This window comes from Myxine glutinosa, chromosome 7 (genome assembly GCF_964187855.1).
Source record: "Myxine glutinosa chromosome 7, kmMyxGlut1.1, whole genome shotgun sequence".
Taxonomy (NCBI): Eukaryota; Metazoa; Chordata; class Myxini; order Myxiniformes; family Myxinidae; genus Myxine; species Myxine glutinosa.
The window spans coordinates 19,117,764-19,135,880 of NC_136267.1; positions in this window are offsets into that span (position 1 = coordinate 19,117,764).

The following is an 18,117-nucleotide window of genomic DNA, read 5'->3' on the forward strand; positions in this document are numbered from 1 at the left end:
GGACGGACAGACGGACGGACGGACAACCTGAAAACATAATTCCTCCGGCAACTTTGTCGGCAGAGGCATAAAAATATGGATATGGATGTGTCGATGGATAAGCGTCCACTCAGGTTAGATCTCAAGTCCTTCATGCTTCATCTCAATTAAAGGTCAAACAAGAATGGCACTCAGCAGAGAGCATATACCTCCACCCTCCAAAATCACAAGACAGAATCACATTTAATCAAAATTAATCACAGAAATCACCATAGGTCCAGTCTTTCATACCCTGATCTACCCCTCGTTTTTGGGCATATCACTCAATGGTGAAGAATCATCTATCTATAATTCCAGTAATCTCTGTGTGTATGTTTGTATGTTTGTATGTTTGTATGTATGTATGTATGTATGTATGTTTGTCTGTGACCGCTGTTTCTCGACAACTACCGGTCCGATATACTTGAAACTTGCCAGGTATATTGCTGGGGACCCGAGGATGTGCCTTTTCAAGGTTTGAAATTAATCGGACAAGTAGTTACCGAGCTATGGCGATTTAGCCGTTCGCCGTTCGCTTTGGCGTTGCGAATGGACCAAACCATTTCATGTAAATAGAGGGGGGGGGGGGGGGGGTTCTGTGGTCGTTGCGAATGGACCAAACCATTTCATGTAAATAGAGGGGGGGGGGATTGTCACCGTACTCGCAAGCCGTTCGCCGTTCGCTTTGGCGTTGCGAATGGACCAAACCATTTCATGTAAATAGAGGGGGGGGATATAATTTTAGATATATATATAGTACGGGCATATATATAGTACGGGCATGCCCTAGTTTAGATAATTGTACTAGCTGGATCCGGCTCTTCAACAAAATTAAATCGAATCGTCCTTGTCACAGTGTCACACACACAACCTGTCCACCAAGTTTCGTCCAAATCCGTCCACAACTTTGAGATATCCTGCTATGTATCGTTTTTGGCCCTATCTGCTAATGGTGAAGAATCACTTTTTTTTTTTTTTTTTTTTGTATACAAGATCGAGGCTCGTGAAAGAGTGAACATTAATCACACAGAAAGACAAACAGACACATAAAACAAATAACATCGGCAGCGGTAGACAAGATGGGGAGAGAGGGGGAAGGACACAAACACAACATTTGAGAGCAAGGACCGAGAGACATGGAGACATCGAGAGATCTGTGGGAGGGAGAGGGCTTTGGGGGGGAGGCATGTGAAGGGGGGGGGGTGGGAGAGGTATAAACATATGGACACTGCCAGGACTTCCAGGAAAGCAGTTGGAATTTCAAACAAGGTGGATCTGGGGTGAATTAGTGGGGGTAGAAAAGATCAAGGTTTTGGATGGGGGAAGATAAGAGATGGTGGTGAACAGCTGTTTTAAAGACCTGGAGGGAGGAGTGGGATTGAAGGGAGTGTGGGAGTTTGTTCCAGAGGCGGGAGAAAAGAGGAATGAAAGAGTGAAGGTGAGCAGAGAGCCGAGATTTCGGCAGTTTAACCATCAGAGGGTTGCTGGCAGATCTTGTGCGACCTGTAGGAATATTTGGGGGACAGAGCACAGAGAGAGCTGGGGGAGCAAGGCAGGAGAGGAGTCGGTAGAAGACAGAAAGACCACCTACCTGCCTGCGGTGAGTGAGTGAAAGGCCCTCAGAGATAGCTTCATCGCGGGAGATTCCAATGATTTTGAAAGCTTTGGATTCAACAGCGTGAAGCCGAGCCAGGTGTGAGGCAGGAGCACCAGCCCATAGGGGAGAATAGTATTCCATTGAGCTGCGCATGAAAGCCTTGTATGTGGTGAGGAGCTCAGGTGTGCCGAGGAAGGACTTCGCACGACGGAGGATGCCCAGTCGGCGACTGGCTTTGGAGGCCAGTTTGGAAATGTGGTTTTCCCAAGAAAGATCATGGCAGATAGTGAGACCCAAAAGCTTGAGCGACAGAACTTCTTGGAGAGGATTGTTGAGAAAGTAGATGGGAGGGTTGTCCAGTCGATCTTTTCGGAGAGACATAGTAAGAGAGTGAGATTTGTCAGGATTGAAAGACATGTTCCACTTGTTTGACCAGTCTGTGATTTTGTCCAGGTCTTCAGAGAGTGAGGAGGCTGCAGACTGCCGATCTGAGGGAAGAAGATTGGAGCGGCAGACAGTGGAGTCATCAGCAAAGAGATAGAGAGGATTTTCCAGAGAGTCGGAGAGATCATTGATAAAGACCAGAAAAAGCACAGGGCCCAGCACACTGCCTTGGGGAACTCCAGCCTGAACAGGAAGGGGAGATGAGAGAAATCCATTCAGGGCCACACGTTGACTACGACCAGAGAGGAAGTCCGCAAGCCATGCATGGAGATTTCCATGGATACCATAGGAGGAGAGTTTGGTGAGCAGAGCTGGGTGCCAGACCGTATCGAAGGCACGTGATATGTCAAGGGAGACAGCTCTGATTTCCTGTTTGGCATTGAGGACCTCCATCCATTGTTGAGACAGCAGAAGCAGCATGTCCAGAGTTGAGTGACCTGGTCTGAAACCAAATTGATGATCAGAGATCAAGCCATTGGAGAAGAGGAAAGATTTCATATCCGAAGCAATGATGGATTCCATGACTTTGCTGATAATTGGGAGCAGGCTGATTGGTCTGTAGTTGCAAGGATCTGTTTTTGCACCTTTTTTGTGTAAAGCGGTAATGTTAGCTGATTTCCAGGATGCTGGCAGATGACCTTGAGCAAAAGATAGGGTGAAAAGAACAGAGAGAGGGTGAGATAGAGCGGCAGAGCAGGATTTTAGGACCTGTGGGCTGATGCCGTCTGGTCCAGTTGCAGAATCAGAGTCGAGGTTTGACAAAAACTCCTCCACCTTGTCAGGAGAGAAGGACACAGAGTTCAGGAGCAGTTGGGTTCGACTGGGAAAGGTGGGAACAGAGAGAGATGGGTTTGGGACTAAGGATTTTGAGGCAAACACAGAGTTGAGGCATTCGGCTTTGTCACGTGCGATGTCAACTGTGTGGCCATTTGAGGTAAGGGAGGGGATGGAGGGGGAACAAACACCAGAAACGGATTTGACCAGACGCCACCAGGATTTGGAGGAAGGAGACAGGTTTGAGAGTTCATTCTTGAATGAGGAGAGATAGTGCTTCCTGGCACTCCTGAGGGTAGACACACACTTGTGCCGAGCTTGGTGGAAGGAACTGAGATTGCCTTCAGTTGGATTAGCCTTCCAAGAGGCAAAGGCAAGTTGTTTCAGGGCAACTGCCTCACCACAAGATTCAGTGTACCATGGACGGGAGGAAGGGTAAGACAACTGAAGGCAAGATGGGATAAATCTGTGCATGAGAGAGATCAGTTTGCTTTGGAAGAATTCCCAGGAAGAATTGATGTCAGAGGCAGTGGAGATGGGAGACCAATCCAGACGATTGATGGCTGCTTGAAGACCGTCCCAGTCGGCCTGAGTGAAATGCCAGACTCGTCGACGCTGAGGAGGCTCTCTGAGAATGGCCAGAGAGATGTCCACTTTGACAAGCACATGATCAGAAGAACCGATTGGAGCAGAAGAAGAGCAGCAGACATTAGCAGGGAAGTTTGTCATAACCAAGTCTAGAAGAGAAGATACTCCATTGGCTGAGATCCGGGTCGGGAAATTGACAGATTGTGTCAATCCCAGTGAGTCACAGAAGTCCTTTGCTGAGGTGCCATGACTGGTGAGAGAGGAACCCACACCCAACCAGGTGGCATGATGACAGTTGAAGTCACCACATATGAGGAAGAGAGAGTTGGGATGAGTGGATAGAAGTTGGTCCATGTTGTCAGACAGTGAAATGTAGATGGAGTCACCACTGTTTGGGGGACGGTACAGAACACATATGAACAAAAGGTGGGAGCGGAGAGGAATCCGTAGCCAGAGGTACTCCTGGGGGTGAGGAGGAAAGAGGGCAGTGCAAGGAGAGTGAGGAAGAGAGTTTTTGATAAAGATAGCCACCCCACCACCAGGCCGAGGCTCAGGTCTATCATACCGGAGGAGGGAGTAACCAGGAAGAGATATTAAGGAATCAGAGACATCTTGAGGGAGGAAAGTCTCTGTTAACAGATCAAGTCTGGATTGTCAGAAGCAACCTGTATGGAGAGATCAGTCAGGTTTGAGCGAAGGCCCCGGATGTTTGAGGTCCATACCGTTAATGAAGAGAGAGGGGGAGCATCAGGTACAGGACAGGGGAGGGGAGGAGTAGGGTAAGATGAAGGATGAGAGGGGGAAGTAGGGAGAGCAGTTGATAGTGTGTCAGATATTGCAGAAGAGTTCCAAGAAAGGGAAGGATGAGGAGGATGAAAGGTTTGATGGTGAAGGGATGAGGCACAGTGAGGGGTTGTTTGAGGGTGGGCAGAGGAAAGTAGAAGGTTTGGGGAGGTGGAGGTATGAGATAGAAGGGAGACGAAGTGGGGAGGAGGCAGCTTGGAGGAGGAGAGGGGAGGAGGGAGAATTGGAGAGGAATGGTATGGGGGGAGAATTGAATGGGAGGGGTTGAGGGGGAGTTTTGAAGGGGAGGAGTGAGGGGGGAGTTTAGGAGGGGAGGCGCAAGGGGGGAGTTTTGGAGGGAAGGGGCAACGGGGAAGTTTAGAAGTGGAGGGGCAAGGGGGGGGGATTTGGAGGGGAGGAGCAAGGGGGGAGTTTGGAAGGGGAAGGGGGGAGTTCAGGAGTGGAGGGGCAAGGGGGGGGATTTGGAGGGGAGGGGCAAGGGGGGAGTTTAGGAGGGGAAGGGCAAGGGGGGAGTTCAGGAGTGGAGGGGCAAGGGGGGAGTTTAGGAGTGTAGGTGCAAGGGGGGGGGGGGATTTGGATGGGAGGGGCAAGAGGGGAGTTTAGAAAGTGGATGATTAATGAAAGACGAACATTGATAACAAATTGGGTTTGTTGTGATTTTCAAGTTAGCAATCCGATTCAGAACGATGGAGGAGGGATGGAATGAATGTGAATTTAGACTATGTAGTGAGGGAGACGTATAAGATATTGAATTTCTTTTTTTTGAAGTGGAATGAGTTGGAGAGGAAATTGAGAAAAGCCTTTTAAATAGGAATAAAAACAGCGTGTTGTAATATACCACTGAATAAAACACAGAAGGGGAAAGGTTAAACATATTTAAATAATATTTAAACAGAACTGTGAACAATCTTCTATGCACAAAATACCAACGGGGGGAGAGCCGAGAGGGACCACCACGAGTCACGTGAACAGGGCAAATGGTGGATGGCAAGGAGATAATGGGGGCGGGGCGAATAGCACACCTGGACAGAAAATACAGGATGAGACAACAGTACACGTGGAGAAAGGAAAATAAATGTTTTTTTTTTTTGTTTTTTTTTTTGTTTGTTTGTTTGTTTTTTTGGGGGGGGGGGGGTGGGGATTTAGAACGTTAGACAGAGTATTATGTTCGGGGTAGAAGGGAAAAAACTAAGAGCCAAGCAAAACACGCTTAAGTTAACAAAACACCGACGGGGGTACAACTACAAGGCCACACACGAGGAGCAGAACACGATTAATTAATTACGAGTTACAGGAAATTCAAACCAAAACTAACTATAATCAAACAATATCGCATGGATGATAAAATAACGAGTTGAAATTTGACAATCTATCTGGGGAAATGGGGGAGAAACACGTGGTCGAAGAACGAACGAACGAATAAGAATGAATAAACGAATGAGCACAGAGAAGGTAATGTCTTTTTTTTTTGTTTTTTTGAGTTGAGATTTACATAAGGAAGTAGGCTATGGGGTGGAAAGACTGGGAAAACAGAGAACGAAAGTTATTGGATCACAAACGACGGACCGCTGAGAGAAAAACAAAGCCTCAAGGTTGTACAGTGTACACTGTACAAGGCCTCAAGACACGACACGAATTAACACGATTTTCAATACAGGTATGAAAGATTTGCACCGAAAATCTTCGTCGGGACAATATACGTACATACACCATAAAATAAATACAGTTATAACGAAAATACAAATGGGAACAATTACTTAACTTCGATTTCGATGGAGAGCGTGTAGAGCTGCGAATAAACGAACCCTCGCCAGCAAGACCGGAAACGCACTTTTTTTTTTTTTTTTTTTTTTTTTTTGTATACAAAATCGAGGCTCGTGAAAGAGCGAAAATTAATCACACAGAAAGACAAACAGACACATAAAACAAATAACATCGGGAGCGGTAGACAAGATGGGGAGAGAGGGGGAAGGACACAAACACAACATTTGAGAGCAGGGACCGAGAGACATGGAGACATCGAGAGATCTGTGGGAGGGAGAGGGCTTTGGGGGGGAGGCATGTGAAGGGGGGAGGCATGTGAAGGGGGGGAGGCATGTGAAGGGGGGGGGGGGGTGGGAGAGGTATAAACATATGGACACTGCCAGGATTTCCAGGAAATAAGTTGGAATTTCAAACAAGGTGGATCTGGGGTGAATTAGTGGGGGTAGAAAAGATCAAGGTTATGGATGGGGGAAGATAAGAGATGGTGGTGAACAGCTGTTTTAAAGACCTGGAGGGAGGAGAGGGATTGAAGGGAGTGTGGGAGTTTGTTCCACAGGCGGGAGAAAAGAGGAATGAAAGAGGGAAGGTGAGCAGAGAGCCGAGATTTCGGCAGTTTAACCATCAGAGGGTTGCTGGCAGATCTTGAGCGACCTGTAGGAATATTTGGGGGACAGAGCACGGAGAGAGCTGGGGGAGCAAGGCCGGAGAGGAGTCGGTAGAAGACAGAAAGGCCACCTACCTGCCTGCGGTGAGTGAGTGAAAGGCCCTCAGAGATAGCTTCATCGCGGGAGATTCCAATGATTTTGAAAGCTTTGGATTCAACAGCGTGAAGCCGAGCCAGGTGTGAGGCAGGAGCACCAGCCCATAGGGGAGAACAGTATTCCATTGAGCTGCGGATGAAAGCCTTGTATGTGGTGAGGAGCTCAGGTGTGCCGAGGAAGGACTTCGCACGACGGAGGATGCCCAGTCGGCGACTGGCTTTGGAGGCCAGCTTGGAAATGTGGTTTTCCCAAGAAAGATCATGGCAGATAGTGAGACCCAAAAGCTTGAGTGACAGAACTTCTTGGAGAGGATTGTTGAGAAAGTAGATGGGAGGGTTGTCCAGTCGATCTTTTCGGAGAGACATAGTAAGAGAGTGAGATTTGGCAGGATTGAAAGACATGTTCCACTTGTTTGACCAGTCTGTGATTTTGTCCAGGTCTTCAGAGAGTGAGGAGGCTGCAGACTGCCTATCTGAGGGAAGAGGAATGGAGCGGCAGAGAGTGGAGTCATCAGCAAAGAGATAGAGAGGATTTTCCAGAGAGTCAGAGAGATCATTGATAAAGACCAGAAAAAGCACAGGGCCCAGCACACTTCCTTGGGGAACTCCAGCCTGAACAGGAAGGGGAGATGAGAGAAATCCATTCAGGGCCACACGTTGACTACGACCAGAGAGGAAGTCCGCAAGCCATGCATGGAGATTTCCATGGATACCATAGGAGGAGAGTTTGGTGAGCAGAGCTGGGTGCCAGACCGTATCAAAGGCCCTTGATATGTCAAGGGAGACAGCTCTGATTTCCTGTTTGGCATTCAGGACCTCCATCCATTGTTGAGACAGCAGAAGCAGCATGTCCAGAGTAGAGTGACCTGGTCTGAAACCAAATTGATGATCAGAGATCAAGCCATTGGAGAAGAGGAAAGATTTCATATCCGAAGCAATGATGGATTCCATGACTTTGCTGATAATTGGGAGCAGGCTGATTGGTCTGTAGTTGCAAGGATCTGTTTTTGCACCTTTTTTGTGTAAAGCGGTAATGTTAGCTGATTTCCAGGATGCTGGCAGATGACCTTGAGCAAAAGATAGGGTGAAAAGAACAGAGAGAGGGTGAGATAGAGCGGCAGAGCAGGATTTTAGGACCCGTGGGCTGATGCCGTCTGGTCCAGTTGCAGAATCAGAGTCGAGGTTTGACACTTGATAGATTATATCATTCTCAAATTCGAATCCACATTCAGATCTTCACTAAAATCGAAATGAATCGTCCTTGTCAGACACCCAACCTGTCCACCAAGTTTCGGCCAAATCCGTCCACAACTTTTTGAGATATCCTGCTATGTATCGTTTTTGGCCCTATCTCCCAATGGTGAAGAAACACTTTAAAATTCCAGTAGTCGGATCCGAATGCAGATCTTCACCAAAATCTAATCATTTCGTCCTTGTCACATACGCTACCTCTCTGCCAAATTTCGTCCAAATTGGTCCACAAATTTTTGAGATATCTTGTTCACAAACGGGCAGACAGACAGACAAACAAATGAAAAACTAGAACGCCACTCAGTAGAGCGCTCACTCCCGCCGTGGGTGGCCGCTGCTGAGCCCTATCTTCCAATGGTAAAAAATCCTTCAAAAAATTCCTGGATCCGGAATAATATCCTGAGCTTCACCAAAAACTAATCAGTTCTTCCTTATCCCAAGGGCAATCATCCCATCAACTTTCATCCAAATTCGTTCAGAACTTTCCCAGATATCTTGTTCACAAACACACCAACATACACACACAGACGGACGGACACGATCGAATGCATTACTCCCTAGCGGGAGTAATCACTCATAGAGCAACACTTGGCAAAAGAGAATAAAGTAGAACGGCACTCAGTAAAGCATCCTTTTTACCTCACAAATAATTGGTGGTTGAATTATTATATGTGACCTGATATGCAAATCCTATTCAGATTTCAAGTCAATCGGCTGAAAATTGAGGATTTTAGAAACATGTAAAAACTAGAACGCCACTCAGTAGAGCGCATACTCCCGCCGTGGGTCAAGTTGGAATAGTACGATTTCACAAAAGTTTGAGGGAGTAGTTCAGTGACAACACAAGACAAGACAACACAAGACAGACACTGCACATATATATATTTAGAATATATATAAGATAATGTAAAAAAAAAAAAACAAGGCAATTTCACTTACATTTTCGGATTCAGCGTTCAATTCCATATAGGTGAATGTATTGTTGTGGATCTCTAACGTCGGCCTTCCCTTACCAAGGGGGGATTAATCCCCTTGTCTTTTATCTAGCCGACGTGATCTGGGGCTATGACGTTCCTTCCGGTCAGCGATGGGTAGGGTCATAGGCCGAATTCCTAATACCTAATTACCGACGCCTCCCGGGAAGCAAGGAAATAACCCCGCCCAAACCACGGTGTTAGTGGAAACGCCGAGCGATAGCGAGCCGTGATCCGGGCCGTTAACAGGTACTAAACCCGATCCGAGCGGTTCTGAATCGTGCCACGCTTACCCAATGGAAGAAATCACTAATACGGTCGGCTTGAAAAGAAAGGAAGAACAGATTGGTTTATTACACTATGTACAGTAAAAACGAAGAACACACAGTGCAGCCTTATACAGTCTTATACTTATCCCTGGACACGGGTCCATTTCACACTCAGTCACACTCTCAGACACTCACACAGGGATGTAGATGGTCAGGGCGTTGGTCCAAGGAATGGCGTCCACAGCTCGCTCCGGTTCCCGACTCGCCCCGCGGAGAAGATGGTAGGACGAAGAGGGTTGAGCAAGCGGCGGCGTTCCTCGCGTGTCGTTGACGCGGACCGGACAATTATCGGGGAAAAGGTACGCTAGGCTGGCGGTTATTTCGCGGCTCAACCGCGTATGTAATAAACGAACCGGCGCTATTTGCGCTCCCAATGCAGTTCAATGCCGAAGCGCCTCTCCCACAAGTCCTCTGCAATGCGCCGCTTCCAATAGTCCTTCAAAGCCAATTCTCAACGAGACCTTCTGCCAAAAGCACCTCTCCCAATAGTCCTTTGTAATGCGTGAATCGTGCCAGTCCTGGACAGTCCTCATATATTCCTTCTGGCCAGTCCTTTGGAAGGCCTTTGCGTGCGCGTTTATATAGCGCCGCCCAGCGAACCCTCTGGAATTTGCTAGCCGCGCTTTGACCACGCCCCTCACGCCATTCCACCTGAGCCCTGGTTGGTCGTTGGCTCTTACCGGCTCCGCCATTGACGTCTGCTTGACGTGGCCACACCCCGACCTCGCGCTCCTCCCCCTTTTCAGGCCTACCTCGTGGCATTTGGCTGGTTTGAGCATCCCAATGTGAGGGCAATAGCAACAATGGGGTGCAGACTGGATGCTGCCCAACGAGATAGATTTGGAGGGTGGGCCGCAAAATGAATGGGACCTAAGCTTATGATTTCTTTTACACAACGCAGGTATCACTAATGAAAATGGCCTACTCTTACACATACTATGACATAACTAATGTTCTAAGGTGGCCTACGTGTTGCATGTGGACTAACTATGGGGGCAAACCTTTAACCTTTATTAATCAATATGTACATTTCTCAGAACCGCAACAGTATTTTGAGGCATGTGTGACTTCAAATAAAATTGTAAGCCAGAGAAAACGTTCGTTTCATTCCTTAGGGATACAACATGTAAAACTGGCCCAAACGTGAAAACAAAACTCCCTCATTTTAAGTCGTACAAGCTAATGCGACCACTCATTCTTCCTGGAAGAATCCCGTGCACATGCTTGTCACACTTATAACTCACCTAAGTCTTTATAGCCGGCGTAGCCGGTGTTGTCAATAAACGAGTATGTATTATGTTGAAAACCTGATTATGTCTTGGCTCGAGAATCCGAAGTGCAGTGGACGCAGCCATCTTGCGGAGGCGGAAGTATGCATAACAAATTTAAAACGTTCATTAGGAGTTTCTTTCACCCGTCGTCGTTTGATTCACAATCTTATGCATCTCCGATGTATTAATAAAATAATTTAAGACCAACATCGGCCCGCACGGGCCTGGTTATCTTCAACGAAACGCGTCACCAAACACCGGACCCAATGAGAGTCGAGCATTTGCAAAAATATTTCTAAAATGAAATCACTCACTGGATGGAGTGCTGGAGACAGCCATCGACCGGATGTGGAAGTTTGCATAAAACAATTGTGAAAAAGTTCAATAGGAGTTTGTTTCACCCGTCGTTCTTTGATTCACAATCTCATGAAACCTCTAATTAGTAATTAAAATACGTTAAGACCAACCTCGTTATCTTCAACGAAAATCGTCATCAAACACCAGAACCAATTATTATTACACGTTTCGGACGGTGAAAACGGCGTCAAATATTCTAAAATTGACGAAGAATTATTTTTTAGAAATCCCGCGGCCGTACGGGATAGTTTTTCACGGCCAGAAATATGGTATAAGCGGTTTACATATTTAGTTTAGAAATACGGATAGTTTTTCACGGCCGGAAATATCCGAAGTTGAGATGGAATTCACCGAATTAATCACTGCAAGCTAACGTCTTCTGGTGGACGAAGCTGCCGTGCCCGGAGAGTCAGAGAACCAGCCCTGGCGCCTGACAGCGACTGAAGTTAGAAGACTACACACTTACTGTGAAAACGTATGTTAAGCCCAGTTAAAAATAAGCCTTAAGCTAGCACATCGTATAGTTACTTCCTTAAGCTTCTTGTGACATTTATTGTATTGTATGCAGGTATTGCCATTGGGGAGGACTGTCTGCTCTTCTCTTTTACCAAGTCTTACCAGGTACGGTACCTACTACACCTACCTACTACCAACTACCTACCTACCTACTACCAACTACCTAACCTACTGATGCCATGGTGATGGGTAAAATAGTGGCAAGAGGTATGCAGGTATTGGGGAGGACTGTCTGCTCTTCTCTTTTACCAAGTCTTACCATGTACGGTACCTACTACACCTACCTACTACCAACTACCTACCTACCTACTACCAACTACCTAACCTACTGATGCCATGGTGATGGGTAAAATAGTGGCAAGAGGTATGCAGGTATTGGGGAGGACTGTCTGCTGTTCTCTTTTACCAAGTCTTACCAGGTACGGTACCTACTACACCTACCTACTACCAACTACCTACCTACCTACTACCAACTACCTAACCTACTGATGCCATGGTGATGGGTAAAATAGTGGCAAGAGGTTTTGGCCTCGCCGGCTCATTGCGGCTTTGCAGTCGGTACTAGAAAGTTCATCAAATACTGACACCGCGATTGACATTCGCTGAGGTAAATGTTGATATCTCTTCTGAGGTAAAAAAAAAAAAAAAAAAAAAAACTGTTTTAAAGTATTATACGTATCAAACGATTCATTTTATGAAACGGGGAAACCGAATACACACTTTGGTGGTTTTAAAATGACAGAATATGTCTTTATTAGGAAAAAAAATGAACATTGAAGACGACGCTGCTAAAAAAAAAATACACCGCTCTAACGCATAACCACGAATTTAAACTACATTTACAACAAATATGAAAACTATTTTCATATCACAATGTTAATTAAAAACATCTCACAGCCACGTGATTTAAAAACACCTCACCACCACGTCATTTTACACCTCACCACCACATAATTCAAAATACCTCACCACCACGTGATTCAAAACCACCACCACGTTATTAAAAACACTTCACAACCACGGAAACAAAAGTTTCAGGCAGTAGTTCAGTGACAACAGACACTGCCCAGATATGTAGATATATAGATAAATAAACCTGAAAATCGCAGAGCCAGAATTACTTTTTGGTCTGGGAAGCCCATGTGAAGTTTCTTCTTCTTCTTCAGCCTCTCACAACCCTGGGTGAATATGTGATCTTTTAAAAAAAAGTTCGAATTTTGCCAAATCTGTTTTATTCGTTTGTTAATATACCTCAGCCATTGACAAATGTGGAATTAAAATTTTATTTGAGGTTCAAATTAACCGGGACATTGTGTCAAACGATGCCTGCAAGTTTGCACATGTGATAAATAATTAATCATCCACTGTCGAAGACTCTTCTTCTTCACGCAATAACAACTTCCAGCTTCCACACCGTACATCCAATCATCTTCAGATTTTGCAAACTTGTGACTCTTCATGACTTCTACTACAGTATGAAGTTTCACGTCGATCAATGAAGTGGTTCAAGAGATATAAATGTTTTTATTATTTGCGTTTAATTAACGATATCTGCCAAACCACGTGACCTATCGCAAATTCCAAAAGGGCATTTTAGTAGACTGATATGCTGAACAGATTTGTGAAGTTTCCCCTCGATTGGATCACAAATGAGGGAGGAGCTAGGTTTTAAATGTTTGTGCTTAAAAACGTCATAGCTCTGAAACCATGTGATGCATGACGCCATGCTCGCTGACCTTTTTATTCGTCATGGGTATGCGATTCTGCCTGCAAAGTTTGGCCTCGATCTGTTCAGGCGTTTTGGAGAAAATTGGATTTTAGTGTTTTTCACTCAAAACAATATGGCGACCGAACCACGTGACCTGTGACGTCATAATTACAATTACAATATTCTGCAGACCGAGTCCGTCCTATGGTAAAAATTTGCTCTCAATCGGTCCAATTATTGCCGAGAAAATGGTTTTTAAAGGAAAACAGAAAAAAAAAATCACAAAAAAATTTCCTGGATCTGGAATAATTTACTGAGCTTCACCAAAAACTAATCAATTCTTCCTTATCCCAAGTGCAATCATCCCACCAACTTTCATCCAAATCCGTTCAGAACTTTTCCAGATATCTTGTTCACAAACAAACGAACACACACACGTACACACACGCACACACACGGACGGACAAGATCGAATGTATTACTCCCTGGCGGGAGTAAAAAAAAGTGGTTGACCTTTGGCCTATGTTGACCTTGTGACCTATGTTGATCTCAGAAATAGTTGGTGGTTGAATTCAATTCACTGATATGAAAATCCTATTCAAATTTCAAGTCAATCAGATGAGAATTGAGGTTTTTTTTAGAAGTTTGCAAAAAAAAATGTGGTTCACAATTTGGTCTATGTTGACCTTTTGGCCTATGCTGATCTCAAAAATATATAGGATTTTGTCGGAATATTAACTCTACCATTTGGTGAAGTTTCGTGAAGATCAGTTTAAAATTGTGACCTGCAGACAAATATAAGTGAGCGGACAGACAAACACACACACACACACACACACACACACACACACACACACACACACACACACACACACACACACACACACACACACACACACACACACACAATGGAGTGATCAACATACTTTTTGCCAAGATTTTTTTGCCAAAATTGTTTTTGTTAAGTAACCAACAGACAGACAGACTGGGTTGAAAACATAACCTCCATCCATCCACCTTTGTTGGCGAAGGTAATTAAAAGTTAAAGGTTACATGAGGGACAAACATGCCTCAATAGAAAATATCAATTGTGGCTCGGTGAAAATATCAAACGTGGCTCGGTGAAAAATATCAAAAGTGGCTCGGTGAAAATATCAAACGTGGCTCGGTGAAAACATCAAACGTGGCTCGGTGAAAACATCAAATGTGGCTCGGTGAAATCATCAAACGTAGCTCGGTGAAAATATCAAACGTGGCTCAGCGAAAACATCAAAAGTGGCTCGGCGAAAACATCAAAAGTGGCTTGGTGAAAATATAAAAACGTGGCTCGGTGAAAAATATCAAACATGGCTCGGTGAAAAATATCAAAAGTGGCTCGGTGAAAAATATCAAAAGTGGCTCGGTGAAAACATCAAAAGTGGCTCGGTGAAAACATCAAACGTGGCTCGGTGAAAATATCAAAAGTGGCCCGGTGAAAATATTAAACGTGGCTCGGAGAAAACATCAAACGTGGCTCGGTTAAAACATCAAATGTGGCTAGGTGAAAAATATCAAACGTAGCTCGGTGAAAAATATCAAACGTAGCTCGGTCAAAATATTAAAAGTGGCTTGGCGAAAACATCAAACGTGGCTCGGCGAAAACATCAAAAGTGGCTTGGTGAAAATATCAAACGTGGCTAAGTGAAAAATATCAAACGTAGCTCGGTGAAAAATATCAAAAGTGGCTCGGTGAAAATATCAAACGTGGCTCGGTGAAACTACCAAATGTGGCTCGGTGAAAACATCAAACGTGGCTCTGTGAAAACATCAAACGTGGCTCGATGAAAATATCAAAACTGGCTCGGTGAAAATATCAAACGTGGCTCAGTGAAAACATCAAACGTGGCTCGGTGAAAACATCAAACGTGGCTCGGTGAAAACATCAAATGTGGCTCGGTGAAAATATCAAATGTGGCTCGATGAAAACATCAAATGTGGCTCAGTGAAAATATCAAAAGTGGCTCGGCGAAAACATCAAACGTAGCTCGGCGAAAACATCAAACGTGGCTTGGTGAAAATATCAAACGTGGCTCGGTGAAAATTATCAAACGTAGCTCGGTGAAAAATATCAAAAGTGGCTCGGTGAAAATATCAAACGTCCCTCGGTGAAACTATCAAACGTGGCTCGGTGAAACGATTAAATGTGGCTCGGTGAAAACATCAAAAGTAGCTCGGTGAAAATATCAAAAGTGGCTCGGTGAAAATATCAAAAGTGGCTTGGTGAAAACATCAAAAGTGGTTCAGTGAAAATATCAAACATGGCTCAGTGAAAACATCAAACGTGGCTCGGAGAAAATATCAAAAGTAGCTCGGTGAAAATATCAAATGTGGCTCGATGAAAACATCAAATGTGGCTCAGTGAAAATATCAAAAGTGGCTCGGCAAAAACATCAAACGTAGCTCGGCGAAAACATCAAACGTGGCTTGGTGAAAATATCAAACGTGGCTCCGTGAAAATTATCAAACGTAGCTCGGTGAAAAATATCAAAAGTGGCTCGGTGAAAATATCAAACGTGGCTCGGTGAAACTATCAAACGTGGCTCGGTGAAACGATTAAATGTGGCTCGGTGAAAACATCAAAAGTAGCTCGGTGAAAATATCAAAAGTGGCTCGGTGAAAATATCAAAAGTGGCTTGGTGAAAACATTAAAAGTGGCTCAGTGAAAATATCAAACATGGCTCAGTGAAAACATCAAACGTGGCTCGGAGAAAATATCAAAAGTAGCTCGGTGAAAACATCAAAAGTGGCTCGGTGAAAATATCAAAAGTGGCTTGGTGAAAACATCAAAAGTGGCTCGGTGAAAATATCAAAAGTGGCTTGGTGAAAACATCAGACATGGCTCGGTGAAAACATCAAACGTGGCTCGGTGAAAATATCAAACATGGCTCGGTGAAAACATCAACTGTGGCTCGGTGAAAATATAAAAAGTGGCTTGGCGAAAACATCAAACGTGGCTCAGCGAAAACATCAAAAGTGGCTTGGTGAAAATATCAAACGTGGCTCGGTGAAAACTATCAAACGTAGCTCGGTCAAAATATCAAAAGTGGCTCGGCGAAAACATCAAATGTGGCTTGGCAAAAACATCAAAAGTGGCTTAGTGAAAAATATCAAACGTAGCTCGGTGAAAAATATCAAACGTAGCTCGGTGAAAAATATCAAACGTAGCTCGGTCAAAATATCAAAAGTGGCTTGGCGAAAACATCAAACGTGGCTCGGCGAAAACATCAAAAGTGGCTTGGTGAAAATATCAAACGTGGCTAAGTGAAAAATATCAAACGTAGCTAGGTGAAAAATATCAAAAGTGGCTCGGTGAAAATATCAAACGTGGCTCGGTGAAACTACCAAATGTGGCTCGGTGAAAACATCAAACGTGGCTCTGTGAAAACATCAAACGTGGCTCGATGAAAATATCAAAACTGGCTCGGTGAAAATATCAAACGTGGCTCAGTGAAAACATCAAACGTGGCTCGGTGAAAACATCAAACGTGGCTCGGTGAAAACATCAAATGTGGCTCGGTGAAAATATCAAATGTGGCTCGATGAAAACATCAAATGTGGCTCAGTGAAAATATCAAAAGTGGCTCGGCGAAAACATCAAACGTAGCTCGGCGAAAACATCAAACGTGGCTTGGTGAAAATATCAAACGTGGCTCGGTGAAAATTATCAAACGTAGCTCGGTGAAAAATATCAAAAGTGGCTCGGTGAAAATATCAAACGTGGCTCGGTGAAACTATCAAACGTGGCTCGGTGAAACGATTAAATGTGGCTCGGTGAAAACATCAAAAGTAGCTCGGTGAAAATATCAAAAGTGGCTCGGTGAAAATATCAAAAGTGGCTTGGTGAAAACATCAAAAGTGGTTCAGTGAAAATATCAAACATGGCTCAGTGAAAACATCAAACGTGGCTCGGAGAAAATATCAAAAGTAGCTCGGTGAAAACATCAAAAGTGGCTCGGTGAAAATATCAAATGTGGCTCGATGAAAACATCAAATGTGGCTCAGTGAAAATATCAAAAGTGGCTCGGCGAAAACATCAAACGTAGCTCGGCGAAAACATCAAACGTGGCTTGGTGAAAATATCAAACGTGGCTCCGTGAAAATTATCAAACGTAGCTCGGTGAAAAATATCAAAAGTGGCTCGGTGAAAATATCAAACGTGGCTCGGTGAAACTATCAAACGTGGCTCGGTGAAACGATTAAATGTGGCTCGGTGAAAACATCAAAAGTAGCTCGGTGAAAATATCAAAAGTGGCTCGGTGAAAATATCAAAAGTGGCTTGGTGAAAACATTAAAAGTGGCTCAGTGAAAATATCAAACATGGCTCAGTGAAAACATCAAACGTGGCTCGGAGAAAATATCAAAAGTAGCTCGGTGAAAACATCAAAAGTGGCTCGGTGAAAATATCAAAAGTGGCTTGGTGAAAACATCAAAAGTGGCTCGGTGAAAATATCAAAAGTGGCTTGGTGAAAACATCAGACATGGCTCGGTGAAAACATCAAACGTGGCTCGGTGAAAATATCAAACATGGCTCGGTGAAAACATCAACTGTGGCTCGGTGAAAATATAAAAAGTGGCTTGGCGAAAACATCAAACGTGGCTCGGCGAAAACATCAAAAGTGGCTTGGTGAAAATATCAAACGTGGCTCGGTGAAAACTATCAAACGTAGCTCGGTCAAAATATCAAAAGTGGCTCGGCGAAAACATCAAATGTGGCTTGGCAAAAACATCAAAAGTGGCTTAGTGAAAAATATCAAACGTAGCTCGGTGAAAAATATCAAAAGTGGCTCGGTGAAAATATCAAACGTGGCTTGGTGAAACTACCAAATGTGGCTCGGTGAAAACATCAAATGTGGCTCGGTGAAAACATCAAAAGTGGCTCGGTGAAAATATCAAACATGGCTCGGTGAAAACATCAAACGTGGC